The following is a 12785-nucleotide window of genomic DNA, read 5'->3' as shown; positions in this document are numbered from 1 at the left end:
ATTTCTTTTTTTTTACTTATTTATTTATTTATTTCTTTACTCCTTAGTTAATTTATTTATTTTAATTTATTTTTTATTTTTTTTATTTAATTCATTTATTTATTTTATTTTATTTCTATATTTCATTTTTATTTTCTTTTTCATTTATTTCTATTTTTGTTAATTCATTTCTTTTTTTTTTTTGTTTTTATTTGTTTCGATTTAATTTATTTTTGTTCATTTATTTTTATTTAATTTTTTCCATTTTCATTTATTTTACATCTACATATTTATTTTATATTTTATTCTTTATTTATTAAATTTTATATATTTTTATATTTTTATATTTTTATTTTTTATTTTTAAACTTTTCTTTAGAATTTTTTAATTTTTATTTTTTTATATATGTTTTTATTTATAATATGAACATACCTGAAAATTACTTAAATTTTAGGACATTACTTTTTTTCAAATAATCATTTTAAAAATTCTCTAAAAAATAGTTCGAAAAATGAAAAAGAAATAAGCTTTAAAAATATATTTTAAATACAATATCTTAGCGCTTATTGGCTCCCTTATTGAGACTAGTTTTTGTTTACCAGACTATTTCAAAAATTGCCTAAAAATAGGACACTGAATCTGAAACAAGAATAAATTTAATTAATAACTTAATTTGAATACAGTAATTTTGGGAGTTTCGCCTTCCATTTTATGACTCTTTTTTCTTTCAAAAATTATTTAAACTATCGACTAAAAAGAATGTAACAAAAAATTTTAAACAAATAATTAAATTTTGTAACAATATTTAAGACAGTTTTTTTTTTTTTTACATTTTTCAATAGCTGGGTTTTGTTGATAAAATTAATAGAAAAATCGACCGAAAATACAAAAATCAAAAAGAAAAAAAGCTAAACAAATATTTCAATTAAGATGCAATATTCTTGTTAGAATTGCTCTTGTTTTGAGGCCTATTTTCTGTTTCAAATATCACTTGAATATTTGCATAAGTATTGGATAATGAATATAACAAAGAAAAAAACAGCTAAATAATAAATAATTTCCAATATGATATTTTTAGGACTTTTTCCTTCTTTTTCATGACTGACTTATATTTCAAAAATCATTTGAAAAATCGCCTAAAACTAGGACAATATATCAATTATCGCACAAAACATTTGATAGTCTTATTCAATGGTTGTTGGCAGTTTTCTTGTTCAAAAAATCATCATAAAAATCGCCTAAAAATCAAATGAAATAGAGAAACAATTAAAATCAGTTAAAAAATTAATTTGAATTCACTAACTTTGATAGCTTTTCCCTCTTTTTGATGACTGAATTTTATTTCAAAAATCATTTTAAAAATCGCCCAGAAATAAAACGTAAAATGTGTAAAATAAAAATACACTATAAATTTGTGCAAAATAGTATTGAGTATTTTCCTTTTTTTGGCTATATTTTGTTTCATAAATCAATATAAAAATTCGCAAAAAAAAAAAAAAAGGGGGGGGGGGGGGGGGGTGGGGGGGGGGGGGGGGGGGGGGGGTGGGGTTGGAAACGGAATAAATTGCAGCATTTTAAGAATTTTCGCCCTTATTTTGATAACTGATATTTATTTAAAAAATAGTTTAATAAAAATATGTAAATGAATATAACATAAAAATTTTGACAAAAGCTAAAATCATTTATCAAAAAGATGCCAAAAAAACAAAACTATTGTATGTAAATTCAAATATGGTTTTTAGTTTCATTTTTTGTCCTGTTTATGCGATTTTCATAATTAGTTAACAAAATAGGGTGAAAAACTCCCACAAACTTTAGTTCATAATAATTTTTTAAACCCGTTCTTATATTCATTGTCCTGATTTAGGTAATTTTCGAAATGATTATGGAAACAGAAGTCAGAATTCAGTCGAATTCAAAATTATCATAAATGTTATATTTTTCCTCCTTTTTAGGTGATTTTTATAATGATTCTTGACACAAAAATCTTGCATCAAAAGATGAAAACAAACTCTCGAAAATTGTGTACCAAAATTGAAACTTTTTTTTAAATGTATGTGGTTTTTTCAAAAGATTTTTGAAAAGAAATAACACATCTAAATGAGGACTAAAACGCGTAAATTATTTCATTTAAATTGATATATATTTTAAGCTTTTTCCAGTGTAATTTTGTTTATAGCATTTTTATGATGATTTTTGAAACAAAAAGACAAAAACCTAAAAATATTGTGCAAAACCTGGAATATTTATTAAAGCTTTTTATGCTATATTTCTTGTCCAATTTTTAGGTGATTTTTGTAATTATATTTGAAAAAAAAATCAGTCATAAAAATGAGTGTACAATCCAAAAATTAAATAATTATTTTAACATGTGCATTTGAAATTCATTCCTCTTTGTGATGGATGATTTTTGCTTCAAAAATCATTTAGAAAATTGGCTAAAATTAGGACAATGAACTTCAAATTAAAAGCAGTTTGTAAAAGGTTTAATTTGAATGTAATATTTTTAATATTTTGCCTGATTTTTTATGACTGATCTTTATTTCGAAAATCATTTAAAAAAACACCTGAAATTCGGGCAATAAATGTAACAAAATCATTTAGGAAATATATAAATTTTTGCATAATATTTTTAAGAGATTTTACCTCCGTTATTTTGGCGGATTTTTGTATCAAAAATAAATATCAGAATAGCCTAAAAAAGGGGGGTGGGCGAAGAAAACTATTTTTTTTATCTTTCAATTTAAATACAAAACTATTTTTTTTATCTTTCAATTTAAATACAATATTTTCACTATGTTTCTCAATATTATATTATTGTTCTTTACCTTGTATGTTATTATATCTTTTGATGGCCATATTTATTTCCTGTTACATTTCATTTTATAGTTTAAGTTATTTTACGAGTTCTATTTATTTCATATTTCATATATTATATTTCATGTTAGATTTCCTGTTATATTTCTTCATGTTATTATTCTTTATGGCCATGCATTTTCATTTTTCAATTTCATTTCACCCAGTCATATCATCATATATATTGTCATGACATATAAATTAAGCATCAATAAGAAAAATGTAAATGCAAGTCAGTATTTCAACATATTTCTTACAAAAAGAAACATTATGAATGATATAAAATATAAAAAATCATTTTGTATTAAGAAAATAACTAAAATATCATTTATTATCAAAAAAATAAAATTCTATTTATTTATACATTGTCGACAGGCTATCAGAGCGCGAATGATGCCCACGTGGTCCATCCGGTCCCTTTTATCCTCCCCAGAATGCGCGGCAACCTTCCATCCAATCGACTTATGTTTTTGTCAAAATTATGAGGTGGTTGTGGAGTTATTGATATTCAGTGTAAAGCGAAGTCAATCATGTTTAGTACATTTCTAAAATGTTTAAAAGATCGTTGTTTTGGTTACCAAGTGATTATTTATTATTGTACAGTCAGAGCAACCTACCTTAAAGAAAATGAATGCCAACATCAGGATTGCACTATTTTTACACCTAGTTTTTATGAAAGTACATATGATAAATATATTACGAAGTGCTAATAAGATGACGTCTTATCCATAGATAAAAGCGAAAGTGGTATACGAACATTTAATGAAAAACAGTGAATATGTTCTAAATATTGAAAAATTGTATCCATTATTCAACAGGAAACTAATTTGGGAACATGTAAATAATAAGTATATAGAAAAGAAAAGTAGAGAAATTTTGTTTAAGTATGTTCATGAAGTTTTAAGTACAAATGATAGGCTAGCCATGACGAAAATAAAAGATGTTAAGGAATGTGGTTGTGGATGCATAGAAATGAATATGCATATGGTATATTTCCGTCCTTTGGTTAAGAATTTGTTGTCCTGGGTATTCGAATTGCTTAGAAAATGTTGTAAATTAAAAACTAATAGCAGGTTAAGGATTTTAAAACTAGATTTTGAAGCAAACTCAAAAAGGGATGAAAATACAGCAATGGTAATAATAGCAGATTTTATTTCAAGTATATGGATTGCAAGATATTTGGGAATAAGTACTGACCAGCAAATTATTAAATGTATAAAGATTAGACCGTTAAATACATTTAATGTAAATATTATAGGATTTAAGTCTAATGTTCACAAAATTTTCACGAATCTGTATGTTTCTAATTTAAAAACATATTTAGAAAAATAATAAATTGTAATATTTTTATATTATACATAGATCTTATAATGTATATACAAAATTGTAAAATATAATATTGTAAAGTAATATTTCTTAATAAAAGAAAGAAAAAGTATTCAGGTTCACCTAAAAAAAAAAAAAAATCTACCTAGGGAGGCGCCGTAACACGCTGCACTCACACCATGCGCCCCACAACATGTGCGCGTCATTTATTAATCGTGTATGAAGGCGCCATAAGGGCACCTCATGGGCACCGCACGGCATTGTAACATCACGCCATAGCACTCCCTCGCGGGTGGTACACGTCACACCATATCGCACCACGTGGGGTGTGGTGCGGTGTGGCACGGGACCATGTGGGTTCTTACCTCTTTTGTTGCGAGGCTGCGCCACACCGCATATGGCTTCGTGCGACTTCATCAACCCGCCAGATGCCGCTCTAAAATTTGAAATGATTTAAAATCCGGGCGGCGTCACGCGGCTTTAACGGTCTTCGCCTGCCCTCGCCAGCGAGGTGGCAGGCTTTTGGTGCGTTTATAGTGCGGTTTGTAACGGTTTCTTGCGGTCCCACGCCATAAAAGCTTGCACCACGAAAGTGCGTAAGTGTAAACCAGTTTTATGATTTACGATAAAAGAAAGAAAGAAAGAAAAACAACAGAACCAGCTAAAGAATGCTTCGGTGCTTATACTGATAAGAACACAATAAGATTTTCCAAAATGATCTCCAGACACGTTCAAGACGGCATGTAATCATGCCAAAAATGAATGTAATATTAACATAAAATGGTAAATGATATAATTCCCAATATCAAAATTATCATTAATATTCCAGACCATCGCTGCCTTCGCTTCCTGGAGACTTTACATATCGGAAAGGAAAGACTTAACCTCAACAGCATCCAAGAAATTTGCCTCCTTTTGACAGTGGCATGCAGATTGCCTTCGAGTTGAGTTGAATATAGAATTTAGGCCAAAGGCCAAGCACTAGGACCTGTGAAGGCATTCAGCGCTGAAATGGAAATCGACAGTAAATGGTCTGAAAGGCGTAACAGGAGGAGAACCTCGCAGTTGCACTATGAATCAAGTGTTATTAGAAGGTGGAAAGTAAGATGAAGAAAGAGAATATGAAATGAGATACAGTAAAAGGAACGAAAGTGGTTGCAGCTAGCGGTCGAAGGCACGCTGCAAAGAACATTAAGTAATGCCTACAGTGCACCGTATGAGGTCCACTAACGGCACTACCTCCCAACGGGATGCAGACTGCTGTCCGCTGGCACTCCTTAACCAAGCAAATGGACCAATCAGGAGCCGCCTCCATCTGATGTGAGTGATCCACCCCAGAGACTCTGAGCCTCCCGACACCACCAAATACGTAGACAGGGTAACCATCAATGCATGGGTACCTTCGCTCAGGGGCACTAATCCCTTAAAAACCAACCAAAATCAATTCCTCCGCCACCAGCGATCTAGGGCTATTTATAATCCGACCCACCCTGTCCCGAGGATCGCCGACGAGCCGGTAGAAACGTTGATAGCCTTAGAAAACTTTTGTGTAGATTCTCTACCACTCGAGAACGACGTCCAGATTTTTGTTGTCATACGCTGGCAACCTCAGCCTAAACTGTTATATAACACCATATTTAACTTCTGCCTGTGTGTACCGGAATAAAAGACACTATATTCTGAACTATTGCCTTCCCCCATAACCAAATTATGTAGATCGGCCAGCTCGTAGCAGATATCATATGAGAACAGTGAGAACAATTGACAAGATCTATAAAATCAGTTCCACTGATGCTGCCATACTTTTTAAAAGAACATGCTTAAAAGAGGGTTTACTCTCTTCAGATAATAATAATAATAATAATAATGAAGCAGCTTTTACTGTCCATGGCAAAATTTTAAACAATACATGGAAGACTCCAGCTCAAACATAAACACCTATAAATGGAGAGGTTTTCATCTTTTAGGGCCGGATCATTACTAGTAAACAAGTGGTATCATAAATTAAACAGTTGAGCAACGAAAACTAAGAATCTTAATTAAGGCGGTAAGATTCAAACCAACACACGATAGGTTCAGCACTAATGGAGTTGAACATCTGAGAAACAAAGAAGCTTTTCCTTTCCGTTGCAGAAATTGAGCACATGAGAGGGTTGATCAAGGATGCAGATACTGACCTTTATAAAAAAAAATATCAAACCAATAAAACAACAAGAGTTTCCAGCGAAGATACACTTACACATTTAATAAGCAACGAATCCCTTACATTCTTTGACACGAGAGATTTCAGAAGAGGAAGCAGTTACAAGCATCAGAAAAGAAGATTTTTCCACCTGTGGCAAGATGCCAGACAATGCTAAAAGGTCCTAACGAAGGACCAGTTATGCACCCTAAGGAACGAAGAGGCTTCTGCCCTTCATGGCAGGACTCAAGTCAATGCATGGGTGAATCCAGAAAGGAAGCAATAATGTATTCACCTCATAAAAAGAGATCTTTCACCATCTGTAGGAAGATGCGAGAGAGATTCTAGTGAAGGAGCAGTTACGCACCTAATAAAGAAGGAAGTTTTCACCTTCTGTGCAGGGCTCGAGCCAATGAATGAGAGACTCCTGTATTATGCACTTAATAAATGAGGATTTCACTGCCCATGGCAAGAATCAAACAAAATAAATTAATAAATAAAAAATGTCCCCTTATACCACATATTAAACGAAGAAGCTTTCACCTTCCATGGTAGAATTCAAATCCATATGCTCGAGTTTCTAGCAAAGATACAGTAATACACCAAACAAATGAAGATATTTTTCAATTCTGTAAACGGATATTAGCTAATCCACAACAGGTTCCAGCAAAGACACTATATGTGGTACAACTGAAGAAGATAATATCCACAGAGGCTAGACTGAACATATGCATAAAAGAGGCACCAACGAAGCAAAGAAGTTTTCACCTTCCATGACAAGATTCAAGCCAATGCATGACATCTCATCAAGGGAGAATTTATACGTGAAATAAACAGGCCTAAACTACTTTATATTGTTGAGTATTTATTAATAAAAGCTGAAAATCATTTCACAAGGAATAAAGCAAATATCGAAGAAAGCTTCTCCAGTTGACTAACATGGAAGTTTCATAATACGAAGAAATCAGACTAAATTCAATGTACAATTCCTATTAATATTCTCTACTGGATTTCACATAAATTCAGTTATTGATTTTGCCTACCCGTAATAAACCATATTAATTGAATATTCCTACTGTTGCCTGACGAAACGCTGCATGAAATTCTGTGCAAACTTACAAGAGTCTATAAAAACAGACATTTTTGTAAGATGGAATTTTTTCTCTAATTGTCCTTTTCGAATCATACCTTCGTTACTTTCCTGAACATTCTATGCGATTTTTTTTCTCACCAACATTTATTGATGCGTGCAATCGGCCTTTTAATTTAAATCTATTTATGTTTCGGTGATTTTGATTACAAAATCAGACAGCAGGTTATGCATTTGAATACAAAAGGTGAGAGCTACTGAAAGATAGGACTACTTTACAATTAGACCATACAAAATAACTTTTTATTTAAAACACATCAACAGAAGGAATGACCAATTATCAAACTATAAATTATTTTTTAAATAACACATCCAGTAAAGAAGCAACTCTTAATAATTTGACTATAATTAGGAACTAAGGGCCCATTATACCTTATGACAAATCCGTAACAATGTGATTAGTTTCTAGAAGATAATACATATAATCTCACTTGTATTTACTCTAAGTTTTTGTGAATAAACTTCTAAGATTTTCCTTCGAAGTTTTCTTATTGAGAAAACTTAAGGGAAGTAGGGAATTCTGATAAGCTCACTGTGAAACTTTAGATCCAACATCGAGTCAGCTACGCTTCAAGTCACAAAAATTGGAACTAAGATATATAATCTCTTATTTGCTTGTATATTACACATTTACTATAACAAATGTATGAAATATTAAACTAAAAACAAAAAATATATAACTTATGTATCTTATAAAAGAAATTGCACGGTAAGAGCTTTTCTTCCACTATACCCTTTGATAATTTAATTTTTAGTTTAATATTTCATACATTTATTCTGGTAGGTGTGAAATATACACAAGCAAATAATTATATATGCGTAGTTCCATATATATATATATATATATATATATATATATATATATATATATATATATATATTATATAGATATTATATATATGTTATTCACACTTGAGTATTCTGTTCTACGAATACTCACTCCTGATGCCTTCCATATGGATTTGTGAGCATTTTCAAGATTATTATTATTATTATTATTATTATTATTATTATTATTATTATTATTATTATTATTATTATTATTATTATTATTATCATCATCATCATCATAAGATTCGTAGAAAATCCTCATTGGACAATAATGTAACCGCTAAAATGTATTGAATGAATGAACAATTACTGCTCCGAGCATTTTTCTAAACCGATTTCCACGTATTGCCCAATTCATAATTTCGAGAAAAGACAGATCTAATAATTATCAGGGTAAAAAAAAAATAGAAAATGACGGGGGAGGAAATACCGTATATTCCCACAGGCACTGTACACCCGCCTTGGCATGAGAGAGAGAGAGAGAGAGAGAGAGAGAGAGAGAGAGAGAGAGAGGAGAGATTCGCAGCCATTAAAAACTCCCGCTAATAGAAAGTCACCCTCCTCATGGGAAGGAGGAATCGGTCCTCCAGTTACAGCATCATCATCAAGGAAAGCACAGTTTAACATTGAACCAGTTATCTTCCATTTCTTATTTGTCTGATGTTATCAACGACAAATATCTTGTTGGGGCGATTTGATCGTTTTATATTTTTCATCCCTGTAGTTTTTATCCGCCTTTTTTATCTTTATCACCTATTTTTTTAGCATTTATTATCACCAGCACTACTACTAGCAGGTATTATTATTATTATTATTATTATTATTATTATTATTATTATTATTATTATTATTATTATTATTATTATTAACAATCAAAAGCCACAGTAGTGTTAAAATATATTATTGTACAATGGTAAAAAATACAAAAAATATAATTTTAACACTACTGTGGCTTTTGATTGTCAATATTATAGCCTCGTTACGGAGGTTCCTTAGTTCATTATTATTATTATTATTATTATTATTATTATTATTATTATTATTATTATTATTATTATTATTATTATTATTATTATTAAAGGCATCATCAGGTATGGTGGCAATGGAGGATTTTACACCAGCATGCCTTTGCTGTCCTCAAACAGAGTTATTGGTGGTGGGCCTAGGCTTTTACTAAAAAGTAAGACTGCAGGGCAGCAGCTGTCCTTTCAGTCGCCTTTTATGGGACACAGGACCTACGGTGGCAGTATTCTTACACCTTTGCCACAGGATCAATTTAATTCATCTTTGATCGTTGGGCTTAAATCGTGTTTTTATCACTCAACAGCCCGCGCATGAAAAGTGCACCTACAAGTGAATTTTTCTAAATATTCTATATCTATATGATTCCGATTTATGAGCGAGTGCGTCACTGTGTGGATAATCGGAAAAAAAACCTAAGCTACAGAGTTTAGTTATCTTTAAATGAGAAGTTGGTTCTTATATAACAGTTGGGAAGGTGTCTTTATCAGTCGCTAACTTTCGGTCAAGTAAAAATTAGACGACAAGTTCAGGACGTCACTGCAGGGAATACGATAAAAAGATGCACCTAAAAGCGACACCAAGACTACCTTACTATCACCATTACGTAATACAAATATTGTAGTAATAAAAACTATCCATATTACTATTTTAGTTAAAGTAATTATAATAACGGCGATGAATGTGACAATGCTACAGGTATATCCTAATGCGATCGTTGAAGAATTGCTCCACATTCAAAAATGATGATCTAACTGTTACGCTAAAAATCTTGTAAGTAGGAGAGAGTCTGATAAAAGTAATACCAGATCTTACCATTCGAATGATAAGGAAAAAGCGCCGCTATGGCAACAATGAAATTGATAGTGACTCCCGTTGACTCCATCCTGGGTTATTATTATTATTATTATATTGAAATAATCAACGCACAATCCCGTGAGGAACAAAAATAAATTTGACTCACATCAGGATCGAACCCAGGGTTTTCAATCGGACGACAAGGACGCTGCCAACTAAGCCACACGTCATAAGAATCCAAGTACCATAAGTCATAACTGGAGAGGTTCACTGCCTCACATAACAGCGTGTTATCCCCAACTTCCACAATCAGTAGTGACCTTACTGCCAGCATTTCATTCGAATCACTTCTTCTTAGTGAATATGATAGATATAACCAACACATAATCACGTATAATTTCTGACTCACATCAGGATCGAACGCACGTCTTTCAGTCGAACTTAAATTCTAACTTCTTTCATGAATTGTATGGTTTAGCTGGCAGCGGTCTTGCCTTTATTTCTGTTCCACACGTGATTGTGTTGTTCATTTCCATCATCTTCATTCGGAAGGGATATTTGGAATGAAATTCTGTCAAAGAAAAGCTAAGCAACATAGAAACGAGTTGACGATAATTGAGTGTTTAACGAGGGAATAAGACTCCTGATAATTAATAACAGACTCCAAGATCCAAGGTCGTGGTGGTTAGAGACCCTTCCTACTATTAAAAAATCTTCGTCTCTGATATTGCAAAGACAGAATTAGAGACGATAAGTTTCAGGAACAAATTTTATTAACTTTGTTAACTAACGTCCCTATGGGGGAGACAATAGAAATTATTTTAGATCAGATTTTTGTTGATAATGAAGCCAGGTTCCATAATTTCACCCGATGTCATTTTAGACAACTCTTAGAATAATTTGCTCATGCTCAACGCGGTATTTATTTTTAATGGCAGTGTTTATAGACAGGTGGGGGAGATATGACCATGGAGGAGCGCCTTTTTGAGGGCTATCTCCTTAGTTTTTTACATTTGTTTTATTCCGCCATGAACACATCACCGAATCCTTTTGCAGTTTGCCAACGAACTGCATCCTAATATTAAATCCCCGTCGGAGAGAGAAACTGATAATAGACTTTTCTTTTGTCCTCACCTCTACGCATGTTATGACAATTTACGTTGCTTATGCCTAGAAATTGCTAATAACCAGAGAACCGAAACATAAAGTGAGCAAAGTGCTTGTTATTTATAATAGTAAAAGATGATTGTCATTGGGTAGCTGTCTGTGACACTTGAACTATATTTTATTTCCTCCCTTAAATGCCATGTACAAACATAGGGTTTACAATTCATCAGTTGAAAGTTTATAAACACTGTCTTATCATTCCAAATTTTCTTCGTAGTGGTAACATTAATATTTCCCTGCAACGTTGAGGACAAAACTGTTGGCATGAAGGTTATTGGGAAGGTTTTGACTAGTAACTTTGTAAATATTCAATTTTTTACGTTTTCAGCTATTATTTTTATTAATGTTGTTGTTGTTGTTGTTGTTGTTGTTATTTAAATAAATACTAATGATTTATTTTCACTCGGCGGTTAGTTACTAAGGTTAATGACAACGAATAAGTGAAAACCTAGTTACTGCTCAGTGACTTTTTGTTAGTTTATCAGACATATCAGACTTGGGTTAGTTTTATCAGACATATCGGCTTTGACGGCCGCTAGTTTTTTTTCAAACTGACGTCACATTGTGGGACTTGACTGCAAAGTCTTAAATATAATTATATATATATAAATATATATATATATATATATATATATATATTATATCTATCTATCTATCTATCTCTATCTATCTATCTATCTATCTATCTATATATATATATATATATATATTATATATATATATATATATACATATATATATATATATACATATATATATATACATATATATATAATATACATATATAACATATATACATATATATATATATATATATATATATATATATATATATTATATATTCACAAACATGCGTTTTCATACCTTCAAATACTAGGCCACGAACAATCCATTAATGTCGATTTCATAAGTCCTTCTACCTCAGCCGAGATTCGGACTGTGTCGTTTTTGACTGGAAGTGAAGTTATAGTGACCCTTTCCACTAACGATTATTCTCATGAAAGAATGAGGTCACTGTTATCTTGATAATATGTGTTTGTATATACATACATACATACATACATACATACATACATACATACATACATCCGAGGACAAAGTCTTATGCTATTTAGACACTATGTTTTGATAGTTTATTGATTTCCACGTAAAGTATTTTTTAAAGGAAGTCTTCACCTGTGCACAAAACTGAATTGTTATTTAAAAGTCAGAATGCTTCCACGAATTATATTTCCCCAGACTTCAATGCTACTCTTCTCCGCAACATTTTCAACCAACAACTAAATTCTATTACCACCGCGAATTATTTCCAAAAAGCCAGAAGATCTTTTCCCGATAAGCTGCAGCATCCCAAACGGGGGGTGAGATGCTCTGCGAATATTCAATTTGTCACGAGCATCTCTGACGCCCCGTCACTCGGGGCTTGTCTGTGTAAACAAAAGGGTTATGCCTGAGTGACTGGGTGATCTTTTAATC

This window comes from Macrobrachium nipponense, chromosome 15 (genome assembly GCF_015104395.2).
Source record: "Macrobrachium nipponense isolate FS-2020 chromosome 15, ASM1510439v2, whole genome shotgun sequence".
Taxonomy (NCBI): domain Eukaryota; kingdom Metazoa; phylum Arthropoda; class Malacostraca; order Decapoda; family Palaemonidae; genus Macrobrachium; species Macrobrachium nipponense.
The sequence above is the reverse complement of the archived record's forward strand: the minus strand, read 5'-3'. Positions refer to the sequence as shown.